Raw genomic sequence first — 14,074 nt, 5'->3', positions numbered from 1 at the left:
GATCAAACAATAAGGACAGGATGGGAGGTAATAAAATATAGCACTGGTACACATAATGGGGGAAGAGTTTTGGGCCTATGCCAGAAGAACAGAATTTCACATAATAGTACATAGGAAGCAACAGTCAAATGGCAGGGAGTTAGCTGATTCATAGCCAGCTCTGCTCCTGAATTGCACAAGGGAGACTGTAAATATCTATGATCATCATTTGGGTCTCTCAAAACTCCAGAAAATTAGGATTAAGATAGTCAGGGCAGTTAGCCTGATGGTTTCAGAGGGTTTTGGACAGCTTGGAAGGTTATTTTTCAGTCAGTGCAGCCACTTCAAACTTGGCTGGCCTGCAAAGCATCTGTGTCAGTGCTTTGCAGATGGGAGAACCGGGAAAGAGAGGCGTACAGCTGGCTGGGCTGGCACTTTCAGTGTGCTTTAGGCAAGGGGAAATCTGGAAGGGCTGGCTTCCTCTGCTAGCTGGCTGGCTGGTAGCTTCACACTTTGCTCGGTGCCTGGAAACAGAGAAGTCAGTGACAAGCTCAGTGTGGCCCTTGGGGACATTACAAAACATCAGTTCACTGGCAGTTCCAGTTAAGAAGTGTTCGGTGAGTCATAGCTGCACTCTGTTAATGGGCTGGGTCTGGCTCACAGGCAAGCACATTCTGCGCTTTCATTCCTTCCAGCTCAGTTTAGTTTCTTCTGCTCATCTCCCTCCATCATTACACATACAGAGCTGGATAAGTGCCTGCCTGTTTGTGCAAGTGTTTTATTTGCTTCTGCAACCTGTTCCTTGGTGTTGAAGTAGTCTTAACATCAAAGAACAAAGCTTAGAGATTTTTCTCCATAGCAGGTAAAACAAAGCTCTTCCCAGTTCAGTTAGATGTGTCTTTACTCAGACTTACACTAGTGATGACTCTTTTTTTAAACACAGGTTCACAAAGTAACAGAAGCAATCATCAGCAGTTTCCAACTTGATACTAGATTTGCTGCATAGATCTACATGGAACTAAATTTTCAGTGTAACTATTCTCACAAACGTAGTTTGGGTACTACTTGCTATGCTGAAAATTTGATCTCATTTAAGAATGGATAAAAAAACTTTATTAGGTTGACTTTATGTTAATGTGAAAGAATATTTAATTCCCTAAAAATATATAGCTAGAAATGTATTGATTTTAGCAAAGCTACATATAACACATGAATATCAAAGGCAGACCAATATTCTGCTATTTGGAAATAACCTAACGTATTCAAGCAAGCAGTTGTAGGACACTGGGACAACGTGACAATTAAAGTAAGCACTTTGTTGAAGATGGTCATAAGCAAAGAATCTCTCTGCAGACTGAACAACATCCTGGCTGATTTGATTCAAGAAAATTGCTCCTCTTAGTGAGAAGCAATCCAAACATCATGAGGATTTAAGTGGGGAAAAAGTGTGTTTACTGATTGTGATGATGCTTAATTCAGGATTTCCTAGACAAGCAGCAATAAAAAGAAATCACATCACTTCCTTACTGTTTTATCTCATTTTGCTGACTCTTAAGTAAATTAATGAAACAAACCATTTTTGTATTTTCTCCTAAGCATCTGTAATGTTTTCCTGTCAAAAACAAGATACTGGGCTAGACATACCTTGAGTATAACCTTATAGAGAAATTTTATACCTTATTGGTAATGGAATAAAATGTATCTGAGATTTTCAGAGACAAAGTTAATCGAACCGTCTATCTTTTTGTCAATGCATCTGTTCTGTGGAATTTATTTCCCAGTGGTCCTATGTAATTTAAAAGTACCAAATAGAGTTTATTGAGCAGATTATTTGAGAATGCCTCATTTGTAGATATATAATATATATATTTGGATACTTAACATAAATTCAGATATTTTCTCCTGATATAAGCATGATGTATACCTTCTACAAGTTTTCATAAAGACCTGCAAGTACACAGAGGAACTGGAGTATTAACAGGGATTCATTTAAATTATTTTCTCATAGATATTTTCAACATTAATTTAAAATGAGATCTTAAAATAAGATCTACTCTACCCAAAAGCATTGCCTACACTGGATGTGAAGAGAGTTAATGAACACTTTGCAGGAAAAGATTAAATCCAAGCCCAAACATCAGCACTGAGAAAAGAAAGAAAGAAAAAAAAATAATAAACACACCAGGGAAATTCCAGCCTATCAAAGCATATACTGTAAATTGATGTTACTTATCTAAATATTAGTAAACTGTTAATAAAGAACAAAGAACTTTATGAAACTAGCTTTAAATTAGGGCCACACAGCTTCGTATAGCATTCTTACTGCTAAATGAAAATTAGACAGAGTTGTGGTTAGTTTAATGACAAGGCTAGAAAGTACACATTGGGCCTATGGCAAAGATACCCAAATCCAAAGATAGACAAGCTTCGCTTGATTATAGTGCTTACATCATGGTCATTAGAATTTAAACCAACTAACCCAAACACAGACATCATATCTTCATTTGATAGCTTCAGTCTAGTAAATAGTGGGAAAGGATGTTATGTATGGATTAGCTTAGCTGAAACAAAAACAGTCATTCTTTTTGAACCTGTCTGGCATTGAAAACAAGAACTTCAAAATCAGGCTGTAAAGTGGGCTTATAAAGCCAGAGGCCTTTGATTTTTTTATTTTTTATTTTTTTTTTAAGGATCTGCATAGTGTTTTAACCAGTCTTTGTTTTGCAGGAAAACCACCTCAGCACCAGGGAATGAGGCATCCTTGTATGCTGTCTATCAGTGTTCAAGATGTTGACTTTATCTGTGGGAACAGATGAAGATTAGCAATGTTCTCCTTTGTGCTCCACCACTAGAATTCCCTGAGTTTGTGAGTCATTGTCAGCTGCTTACTAAATATAACCCCTCAGCACTGCTTGGACTTGTAGTCATGATGGCAGAATTACTGAAGGCAGCATAAAAACTGCACATTTAAAATGCCTAATACATATACACATAATTTATAGTCTGAGAAAATAACTTTCTGGTTTCCATGTTGCTTCATATTTTTGCATTGTGAAGCATTTTAGTCCAGATAGAACTGGACCTACATCTTGTATGCTACTCTTATTTGGGCAGGGAAAGAAAAGAAAAAAGAAGGAAAAAAAAAAAAAAAAAAGGAAAAAAAAAAAAGAAAAAGAAAAAAGAAGGAAAAATCATTATTTTTTTAAATGAAATTTTTAAAATGAAAAATCAGACTAATAGAAACCACACTGGTAGTACCAGGGAAGAATAATAAGGAATACTTAAAAACTGGAGAACTTGTTCTAGGCAAGCAGTCATGTGGATATAAAGAAAATTATGAAAGGTGCAGTTCTCACTCCACTGATTTTGAACTTTCCCAATCTTCTAACTTTTAAGTCTGTACTGTGGCATGCTGTTACATTAAAATATGATTGAAGTCCAAAGCCTATCAGTAACTAAAGGCATTTCTGTGAGACAGATCACCTACTAAACTTGTCTGTTTCTCACCACCAGTTACAGATGGAGGCTAAATCTAACTTTAGAGAAGATGTTTTGTTATTAGGGAACAAAGTGACCTGAATTGAATCTAAAGCCTGTTATGTGAATCTGAAGACCTTTTTACATATAACTATGTAAAAATCTTGTGGCTTCTGCACAGCAAATGGTTTGTTTAAGGCTATCACAATTTATAAATCTGCATATTCAGCAAAATCAATTCACAGAGGGTGAGACATAAGACATAGACTGAAACATCTATTTTTTTCAGGGAAAGAAGCATATGTGGGTATGAGTCACAATACAATGGCATAACTCAGCAATAGGAGCAGTTCTCTCCCTTGCCACAAACCTGTGCAGTCATGTGAAAAGAAAGGGGAAAAAAGAAAGAAAGAAAAAAAAAAAAAAAAAAAAAAAAGAATCCTAGAGGAAAAGTACTTCTCCTGCAAAAATGGAAAACCACTTTAATATGCAGAACTCAATATATGAAGTTCTCTGTGTTATCATCTGTCTTTAATTTAATGATTATCAGATCACTTAACGTTAGCTCACTTGCCATCAAAATATCTAAGCACAGATCAGTGAGTTAATAAGAGGACTGGAACCAAAAAGTCCCATGAGGCATCTATTGTTTTACATACTCTTCCAGAAGACTAAGGGGATGGAGTGTAATACAAATTACAAGCTATCTGCTACCTTTGTAACTGATATCCAGTGCAGTTTTGTCTTATATGCTTTGTATCAGGATGAGCAGATATATCCTTTGTATCAGCATTAGCAGATATCTGCACTGCTTTGTGGTACTGATGTTATATGGATTCATGCTATACTCATGCATCCAGTTAACATAACATAAAAACAATTGTTCAAACAAGTGCATTTCTACATTGTAACCTATTAAGTGTCCAATTTGCAGTCAGCCCTCCAGAATGCTTGATGAGTTCCTCTCCATTTTCCTTGATGACACATTAAGATTTCCTCAGGCTTGGTTTTCCAGATTTTCATTCTGCCTTTTAAAATCCACAAGTTATATTCAACATAGCTATGGTCTTGTAATAAATCTGTAGCTTCTATCTTTCATAATGCTAAAACAAATGCTCTTCAGAGAACATTTTCAGAGAACTCCTCTTAAGGGAATTCTAAACTAGAAACATTTCAAGATTGGGCAGTGTGAAAGGTGCCAATGGAAGCTGAAGACATTGAAGAGTAATTTACATAGTAACAGCAGTTAAAACATTCATGTAGAGAATGCTTGTTCTAGTTCATTCAATGATTTCTTAAATGTGTAAATAGAAAAAATAATAACATGCAAAAGTGTTAATTGTTTCACAACACTATGCTGCAAAGAGTGTAGTAGTGTAGTGCAAAGAGCAGCATAGTAAACATTCTGTTAGTTTCCTGCCTACATTAGCAGAACAGCCCAGAAATTAATAGATTTTTATAAACTTTGAAGCAGATAGTCCTCATGTCTGTGCTTTTTTACTCAAGATATGTTTTATTTTATCTGGTGCTATTATATAAAGTATCTCCCTATTAAAAGGAAAGGCAGGCAACAGGGAATGTAGCTGCTTCAGAGGCTTCAGAGATTTTTGGGATTCAATGGTAAAAAAGCTTCGACATAAAAATTGTTGCATTAAGTGTGATGCTCAGACACTATTTCAAGCAGAGGTACAGACTGTTGATCTGTGGAACAAAACGCCAGCTACAAAATAATTTAGACCAACACAGTGTAAGGGGTGTTTTTCTCTGTATTAATCACAACTTTAAATTGCCGGTACCAAATCTATGTGAAACTCAACATTTTTGTGTCACATAGGGTTCATTTTGATGTGTGCCAGTTTACACCTACTCATTTCCCTGCTCAGGTTTCAGACCTAAAGGTCTCCAATTCTAAATTCGCAGCATGGAATAGGTCACACTTCCTGCTCCCCCATAAGAAGAATTGCCCTCTTTAATGAGAGAGAAAGAACAAAGAATAAGTAACAGTGTGTTTCTGGCACGTGCTCACAAACGTGGGGTGGTTGGTGGGCACTTTCATGCATAAAGTATCTGGTGATAAGCAGGACCATGAATCCATGAATAAAAGCAAACTGATTTCAGTTTATTTCTTTGTGAATGTATTTTCAAGTCTGTTTTTACATTATTTGACCAGATGTAGCAAATAAGCTTTTCTTTATTTGTTAATGGAAACACATTCTATAACATGATCTATTAATGAAACGCAGATGGCAATAAAATATGGTACATTACTATTTTGTCATTTACTTAAGAAGTTTGTGATATACTATAATTCCAACTTTCATCAAAGGTTTCATAGCTACATTTCTGTTCAAAATGGGGGCAGCTGTTGGCTTTTCTACAATGTTGACTATAGTTAATGCAAAGTCCTCTTTGGTATATAGCTTCAGGGGCACTGTACTGAGGAATCAATAGAAGTTGAGAGATAGAAAAGATGGTGCTGAGTTCTCAGATAGAGCTTCAGAGCAATTTGAAGTGATTGTTTCTGCCTTAGGTTTCATATAAACAGGAGGGAGAAGGTGTTTTAAATGGTCTGATAGTAATAAAACAATGGTCAACAGCTTTAAACTAAAAGAGGGAAGATTTAGATTAGGTGCTAGGGGAAAATTTTTCACTGCAAGTCTGGTGAGGCCATGGAACAGGTTGTCCAATGAATCTGAGGATGCTTGATCCCTGGAGATTTTAAAGGCCAGGTTGGGTGGGGGGTCTGGGCAGCCCGATCTAGTGGTTGGCAGCCCTATCTACGGCAGGGGGTTGAAACTAAATGATTCTCAAGGTCTCTTCCAACCCAAGACGTTCTATGATTCTATAAATCTATGATTATTCTTCACTGATGCTTCTGTTTGTCCACAGAAGATATGAAGGAAATACTTCTTCCAAGAAGCTATTTCCCCTTCCTATTCAAATCTCTTATTCAAGGCAAAGGAAACATATGGGGTCTAAGCACACCATAACAATTCACCCATAGCATATGAAACTAATAACTTGGTCCGTACAGCTATGTTTCTTTTTTTCTACACTGCCGATGAGAGGACTTGTTCTTGAATTTTGCAGAGGAAGGGTGTCAGAGCAATTGCCAATAATTGCATCAATGAAAGAATAGTTGAGATCATATCTTACTGCTTCTCTCATCTGATTCCAATTTCCATACACTCTTAAAAATACATAATAAATCTGAATAGTACTTTAAATAAGTGCTAGTATGCACACTTTGGGTAATACTTGAACAGTAGTAGGCATCTTTGCCAAACCTGCTGGTCTAGGTGACCACTAATTGATGGAGACCGGGAACAAGGGTTTGGAGTTGACAGAATTTAAAAATGATCTTCCTTGTTTATGACACTGCTCTTTGTTTGGCTGATTTGGCAGGGATTTGTATTAAAACCTTGCTTCATCTTTTATCCCTTAAATATCTGTTTGAGCAGTGAATACAGGGGGAAAATAATTTTACCTCTGATATCTATTCACTGTTTCCCTAGAAGCATTTTCCAAAAGCAGAGGGTTACAGCCAGAGTTGAAGACTGACAGTTTTGTTTTAAATCCAACTATGGGAGTCATAGAATAGACCCCAGGGTCTATTTTTAAGAGTAACATGGCTTTACTCTGGCATGGATATCTCAAAATAAATGACTTGAAGCAACCCTGCCAGGAAAAGTGGAAAATCAAGTTGAAACCAAAATGATAACTTCATAGTCATTGTGCCTTAAAAGAGAAAGTTTGGTGCAATAACTTCTGTGAGTGACAGCATGGGAAATTTATTCTGGTAAAGACTAAAGTCTTTAATTTTTGCATTCTTTAACATGCTCTTGACAGTAGAAAATAGAAATATCATATAAGTAAAGGAAAAATGTTTTAAAGAAGATAACTTGGTGAAGGGGGGGGGGGAGAAAGATTTATTTTAAATTGAACTGTTATATGTTTTTATAGCACCTACAGCTGAAAAGCAAATGCTTTCAGCAAATCTATATATTATTACATACGCTAATACTTGGCACATAAATTATTATAGTTAATTTAAAAAATAGGTACTATTTTTTAAAGATGCTAAGTAAATTTTGTTGTATTAAATTCCATTCTTTGTGTTTTCAGTCTCACGGACTTGTTTAGAGGTGTGCTGTGTCATTTGCATAAAAGTTTAAAAAAAATCTCCAAACCAGAATCTTTTGAAGAAAAGAAAACCTTTTCCACCTTTTGAAAAATATCCCATGGCCATTTTGAGCAGTGGTGATCTGGAAAGAAAACAGATTAGAACCTTCGATAAAAGAGGAAGGAAATATTATTATCACAGTTTGAAATCTGTTAACAAGGCCTTCCAAATGGGGCAAACATTAAAGTCAAATAGAAACTCAATTACAGGAAGATTTTCAACTTGTCAAAAATAATTGCATTAATGTCAGCAATACTGAAGGTCTGTAACAAGGAAACTATTGTACAGTGTCTCTAGAAAGAAAGATTAAAGGAATGCATAGCGTAGTTTTAGAAAAAGATCCAAAAATGCTCACATTTATTTTGGTTTTAGTTCTAAAGCCAAAGACTACAATACTGTATAAAACTGAAACATCAATCTATAACTTTCTGACAGATGTTACATCACACAAAGATCATGGAATACTTAATTGAAGAAATTATTTGTTATCTACTTTGTTCTGAACAAAAAAAAATTATAGTAAATACCTTGTACAAGGCAAAGATTCAAGCAGTTTGGAGGAGCTGGGTCTGTTAGATATGAACTGGTTTGTACCTGAATGTTTGGCTCTTATAACAGGGGGGAGATCTGCCCTTGCAAGCAAAGTTCCTTCAGAGGAAAATCCATTTAAGAAACTTTGTCGAACTGTTAGAGGAAACATGCATACCTTACTCATTTAAATGCAAAAAATTATTTACCTGCTACTGTTCTTTTAGATTATGTTCAGTAGGAGATATAACCCAGTACGACAAATGCTCAGAATTAACTCTTGCTGGGCACAGGAGAGAATCTTACTCTAGTGGGACTGAGGACACTATGTACCCCTCATCTTTCTTTAAAAACAGACCTCATTGCTGATCTACTTGCCTAACTTCTTTGTATGAAACAGTCTCTTCTTTCAGTCCTTGATGCAAAGATACAATCCAAGGGCATATTTTTTGAAGTGTGTTAAGGTTCTTTTACAATTGTAGATCACAATTCATCACCCATTTTATTAGACAGTTTCTGATGCATCTGAGTCATTTTGCCTTAGATACATCCAAGGGCAAGACAGTTCTTCTAAAATTTAGTTCCAAGTGTTTAATAATGATCATGGACTGTGAAGAGGATACAAAGAGATGGGGCATTAATGTTAAGGGTCACAGGTATTAAACAGTGTGCCTCCAGTGGCGCAGTGGTTAAGGATGCCACTTTGCAACACTGGAGGCCCGGGTTTGAATGCCCCCTGCGGCGCAAGTGGTAGAAGTGCCGCTCTGCTACACAGGAGGCTTGAATCCCTGGGGTTGGACTCGTTGATCTCTAAGGTCCCTTCCAACTCGCACAAGACAGTGATACTGTGATAATAGCTTTAAGGTAGGTATGAAAAATCTGGAGATGAGTAAGACTGAAATAGTTTTGACTTCATCTGATCTAACTTGAAAATCCTCTTACACATCTAATTGCATTAAATACTGCTTAAATATATCAAGAAAGTTTGATGTAATACTCTCTTTTTTTGTGGTATAGAGACCCACTAGAAAACTGGGGAAGAACACTTTAATTTCAGCTGTGCGTGATGTCATAAGAGTGAAAAACAGTGCTGTTTCCTCTTCCACAAGGTTGTAGAATATCTTCACAAAGGTTTGGAGGCTATACTGCGCTAGGAAAAGTATTTAGGAAACTATTGGTAAATTTTATTACTTTAAAAGCCTAAGTATCATGTATAGTATCAGTGAATGATTTCGGAGTACAAGAAAAAATATTCTTCTTTGTCCCCCGATTTCCCAGTCAAGGTTGAGATACTGAGGTTATAGTACTGCTGTCTTCATTATCAACTCTTCTTTCCGGTTTGAGATGGAACTGCAAGAGCACTTTGGAGGTGAACTGGAAGGACAAGGCATCTGCCTCAGAATTTTTTCTTTTTTTGTTGCTCTGTGTTGTATTGCAAAAAATCATACATAAAACCTGCAATACACAAAAGTATTTTTCACCTTCATATATTTTACTTTCTCTCTTCTTCCATTGCTCTGTTGTTTGGATATCAAATTGGTGAGTGCCTACATTTTGCTGAAGTTACTGAATTTAGACCTTTACAGACAAGAACTCAATGTGATTTTCAGAAGGTCTTAAATGGGTTAGTCATTTTTAAAATCTCACTGAAGACCTATTTTCCACCTAAAACCTCCTAAAATCCTCTCCTAAATGTGTAAAACATTTTCGCAGGACATTTGATGTCTTGATACTAGTTGCTTTGAGAGCCTGATATTTTCTTCACATAATTAACACACTGAAATCTCTTCCATCTTTTTTATTTTATATGTACATATATTAATTTATATACATATATTTTAAGTGTGCAAAAGCAGAAGCTGATTATGCCATGTGATTGGAATGGCTCCTTATGAAAGCCTGACCCATGGAAGTGATACAAATCTTAATTTTCCTTTAATCCTCACAAGCTATTGAAGTTGCATAACAGTAACACTCAATAGCTCATACCAGTATTTTAATAGTCATAGGGACATCCACACTGTAAAAGCCAGTATTCTGCTAACAACCAGGTTTGGTAACACTTTTACAAGGCCAAACCAAATAGTTTCCTAATCAGTACATTTCCTAAGACTATTTCATGGACCTGTGATGAGAAAGAAATATTCAGTCACCAGTACTGCTTGTTTAGGAGTTAAAACAGGTTCTCTCCTAGCATCTTTTCACCTTGGAAAATCTGTTCTCATTTCCTTACACCAGATCTGTTTCCAAATGCTGTGTTTTGTTACAAGAGCACAGGATTTTTTAATAAACAAAATAAATGTACACACCAGAAACACTCTGAGTTTGTGCTAGCTATTTATTTTATTCACATCACAAAGCGATTTGCAGATCACCTTTTCAAAGCTGCATGCAGCTGGATTGCTGCACCAGGGATGTGTGTGTGTGTACACCAGAAACCAGGCTGAGTGACTGCTGAGCTAGGATTCAAGAAATAATGGCTTAGCTTGTACTGTAAATCCCTTGGGCTCTCCTGTTACAAGACTGGGTGCTCTGGTGATTCTGCTTCAGAAGCAGTACACGACCCTGTTAAGGCAATCAACTTTGCATTTCAACAGCATAAACTGCCCTTAAACTGCAGAGCTGATGGGCGCCATTCATTCAGATAAGAACAGGGCAGAGGGTGTCATAGCTCATGCACCTAAATATTTTTTTTTCTATAGAAACTAGGGCATGGCTGAAAGGGGAATGGTTTGTGCTTTCTTTTTCTTCAAGCACAAAAACTCACAAAAGTGCAGTGAGATACACCAGGATGCAGGAAGTAAGGAGCCATTAGAACTGTAGGAACTTGATGCCTTGAGGATCAATAAACCGATTATTCCACCCACTTCCCACATAGGCACTATTTTAATGACACGGGTACAATGAGTACTAGGCTCCAAGCCCTTGGCTGGGATCCACATACAATTGTGTCTGTTGAGTAGAGCGTCTTCTGGGAGGGAATTTTTACACAATACAAGATGATTCCCTTCTTTCCACCTTGACTAGTTATGTCCCCCTAACCAGGGAACAGTACTGAGGTTTGTAGGCACAGATTTATGGCATGCCAGAGAAAACAGTTAACTTGAGACTGCTTCAGCAGGGAAATTCCAGTTGAGCAACTGCATGTGTAAACGGACATATGTGAAAATGCACCTATTGTTGGGTGCTCATGCATTTGAAGTTTTGTCCCCCAAATATCAGATTGAACTATCAAATAAGCCTACCTTAGAGAATCTCCACAAGCATTTGAAGTTACATCTGATCAGGACAAGCGCCATATACTTTTGTTTTATAAATATCTACAGTCTTATTTTATGTCATCAAACTGTTAGAAAAGTCAGATGTATAAGGAAAGTAAAATCTAGTTCACAAAGAAGTTCTAGTTGAATTTAAAATCTTAAAATATTTTTAGGGAAGACTAGCCACAAACTTGCTATTTCAATCTTGATAGAGCTACTTAGCTCTTGTATTCACAAAGGTCTATATTTCTGACTAACCATTATTATTGTCTAGAGAGATCACACACAATAAAATCAGATAAGTTTTAGTCTGTTATCAGAACACGACTTGCAAGACACAATTTTGTGCTATTGTAAAATGTTATCATGAGTGAGTTCAATAGAAAATTGATTGGAAAGCAGCCTTCTCTCTTCCCTTAGTGTAAGAGACATTCCAGCACATTACCAGACTGCAATATCACAAAGATTCATTCAGAATGTTGATAATGGATTAAATTATTTTGAGCAAAGAAGCATAAAGAATCTCCTCCTACTTACTAAAATTTATAGCTGTGGCTTACATAGTAGCTTAGCAGTTCACATATGGCTTATGTCAATGGCAGAAACCATGTTATTTTCTAAATCACATTGATTTGTTATGTGGTACTGAAAGATCTTAAACAGAATCATTGGCTATAAATTACAGAATCTAGTCTTCTACATTCTTATCTGTGTTTCAGATCCGTCAAAATGAGCCCAAGAGTCAAGTCTTCTATATACACAATGCTACTAGTCAAAGAACAAGAACTAAGACCATTCAATTTCCTCCTTTTTTGGAGCCAAGCCAGGTTGACATTTTCCTTTCTGTTAGTTTTGGCAAAGAGGAAAGAGAGAGAATACTTTACTGCTCTGTTACTGATGGGTTTTTTATTTTGTTTTTATTAAAAATGTTGAAACATGGGCCCTGTGTCAAAATTATTTTATTATTGAAATCTGGGTGGGGTGAATGAACTGGCAACAGTTCAGAAAGCCATTAATGGTACTGATAAGGAAGAATCCTATTCAGCCTCCGCAGTGCTACAAAATCCTTAATTGCAATAAATTTTACTGAAATCTGGTGATTGATGTGCACAGTTAATGAATCGGTAAAGATTCAAAGGTTAATCTGCTGGGAGGTAACAAGCTCTGCCCATCTGATATTGTAACCCAAATATCATATTTGTTAGTTACATGATGATATTTTTTGGGCATATAAAAGAAAAAAAATGAGTTTTTATTGGCTGCAGATTTGTTAGGACTCCAAGACCAAAACATTGAAAAAACAACAACTCTAATGGTAATTCTTGAAACACAAAAAAAACTTAAATATATTAGAGGTGAAATGTGACCCCTTGAATAAAATATATTGTCAAACATCAAAGGAATTGCCTGAGAAGCAGAGTGTTCTGAGAAGCAGAGTGCTCTGTGAAGCAGAGTTACACGTGTGCCTGGGAGTGCCCCCACCCTACCTCTGCCCTTGGCCCCTTCCTGAAGGACAAGAGAGGCAGAATTCGGAACAGAAGAAATGTTTAGTGAAGTGTCTTAAGAACTTCCTTAACAATAAAGTAGCTCTCTAGAAAAATATAAACAACAACTGACCAGACTCAAAATTTAAGTGAAAACATTAATTGAAAAGAAGGAAAGGAAAATTCAACAATAAAATAAAAAGGGATTGTAGGTGAGGTTAGGAGAACCTCACAAGACTTCTCATCACAGCTCCCTCTGCTACAACTTTTCTGTGGTTTGTACATATTGTTCATACTCTCTTGTCCTGGAGTCTCCCTCTTCTCCCCTTTATATTAGGATAGTAGTAGCTTTTGCATAGTTAAGATGAATATGCTGTAGCCTCTGAAAGAAGTAGACCTGGCAGGTATTCATGATAGATAGAAACTGCTGTGAAAAGGCATTCCCAGTGTCTTTGATATCCTTCAGCTGTTGGATATCAGTACTTTCTGTTTCCAGTTCACAGCAGAATAATATTATCTAAAGAATGTGTGCAATACCCAAAGGCCAGAAAAGCCTGGAAAACAATAGCCTTGAGGAACATCAATCATCAATCATAGATTCACCAAGGATGAATCATAGAATCACCAAGGTTGGAAAAGACCTAAAAGACCATCCAGTCCAACAAAATTTTGAAGTTTTGACAGTTAGTCAACAAAATCCCCTGCAATATTGTCCCTAAGGACAAGAGAACACAGTAGAAATGGTATATCTATAAGGATGTCTTCCTTAGTGGCAAGAGCTCTCCATCCCCAGGTGTAGAAATTCACAAAAGGAAGCAAGGAGACAGGCATGGCTGAACTGGGACTCACTGGTTAAGTTGGAGAGCAAGAAGAAAATTCCCAGGCAGTGGGAACAGGAACGGGCATCCTGGAAGAGTACAGGTATGCTGCTAGACTGTCTATGGATGGGGTCACAAAGAACATATCCCAGCTGGAACTGCACTTGACAAGGGGTGAAAAGAACTATAATAGAGTCTTATACAGGTACATCAACTAGAAAAAGGAAAGTACAAGCAGGGGTACACCCCCAGGTAAACAATGTTGGCAGGTTGGTAACAACAGACAAGGAGAAGGTTGAGGTACTCAACATTTTTTGCCTCAGTCTTTACTAGCAACCTCACTGG

Source organism: Coturnix japonica, chromosome 2 (assembly GCF_054131305.1).
Source record: "Coturnix japonica strain WE chromosome 2, WE-NBRP24, whole genome shotgun sequence".
Classification (NCBI taxonomy): Eukaryota; Metazoa; Chordata; class Aves; order Galliformes; family Phasianidae; genus Coturnix; species Coturnix japonica.
This window is presented reverse-complemented; position numbering follows the sequence as displayed.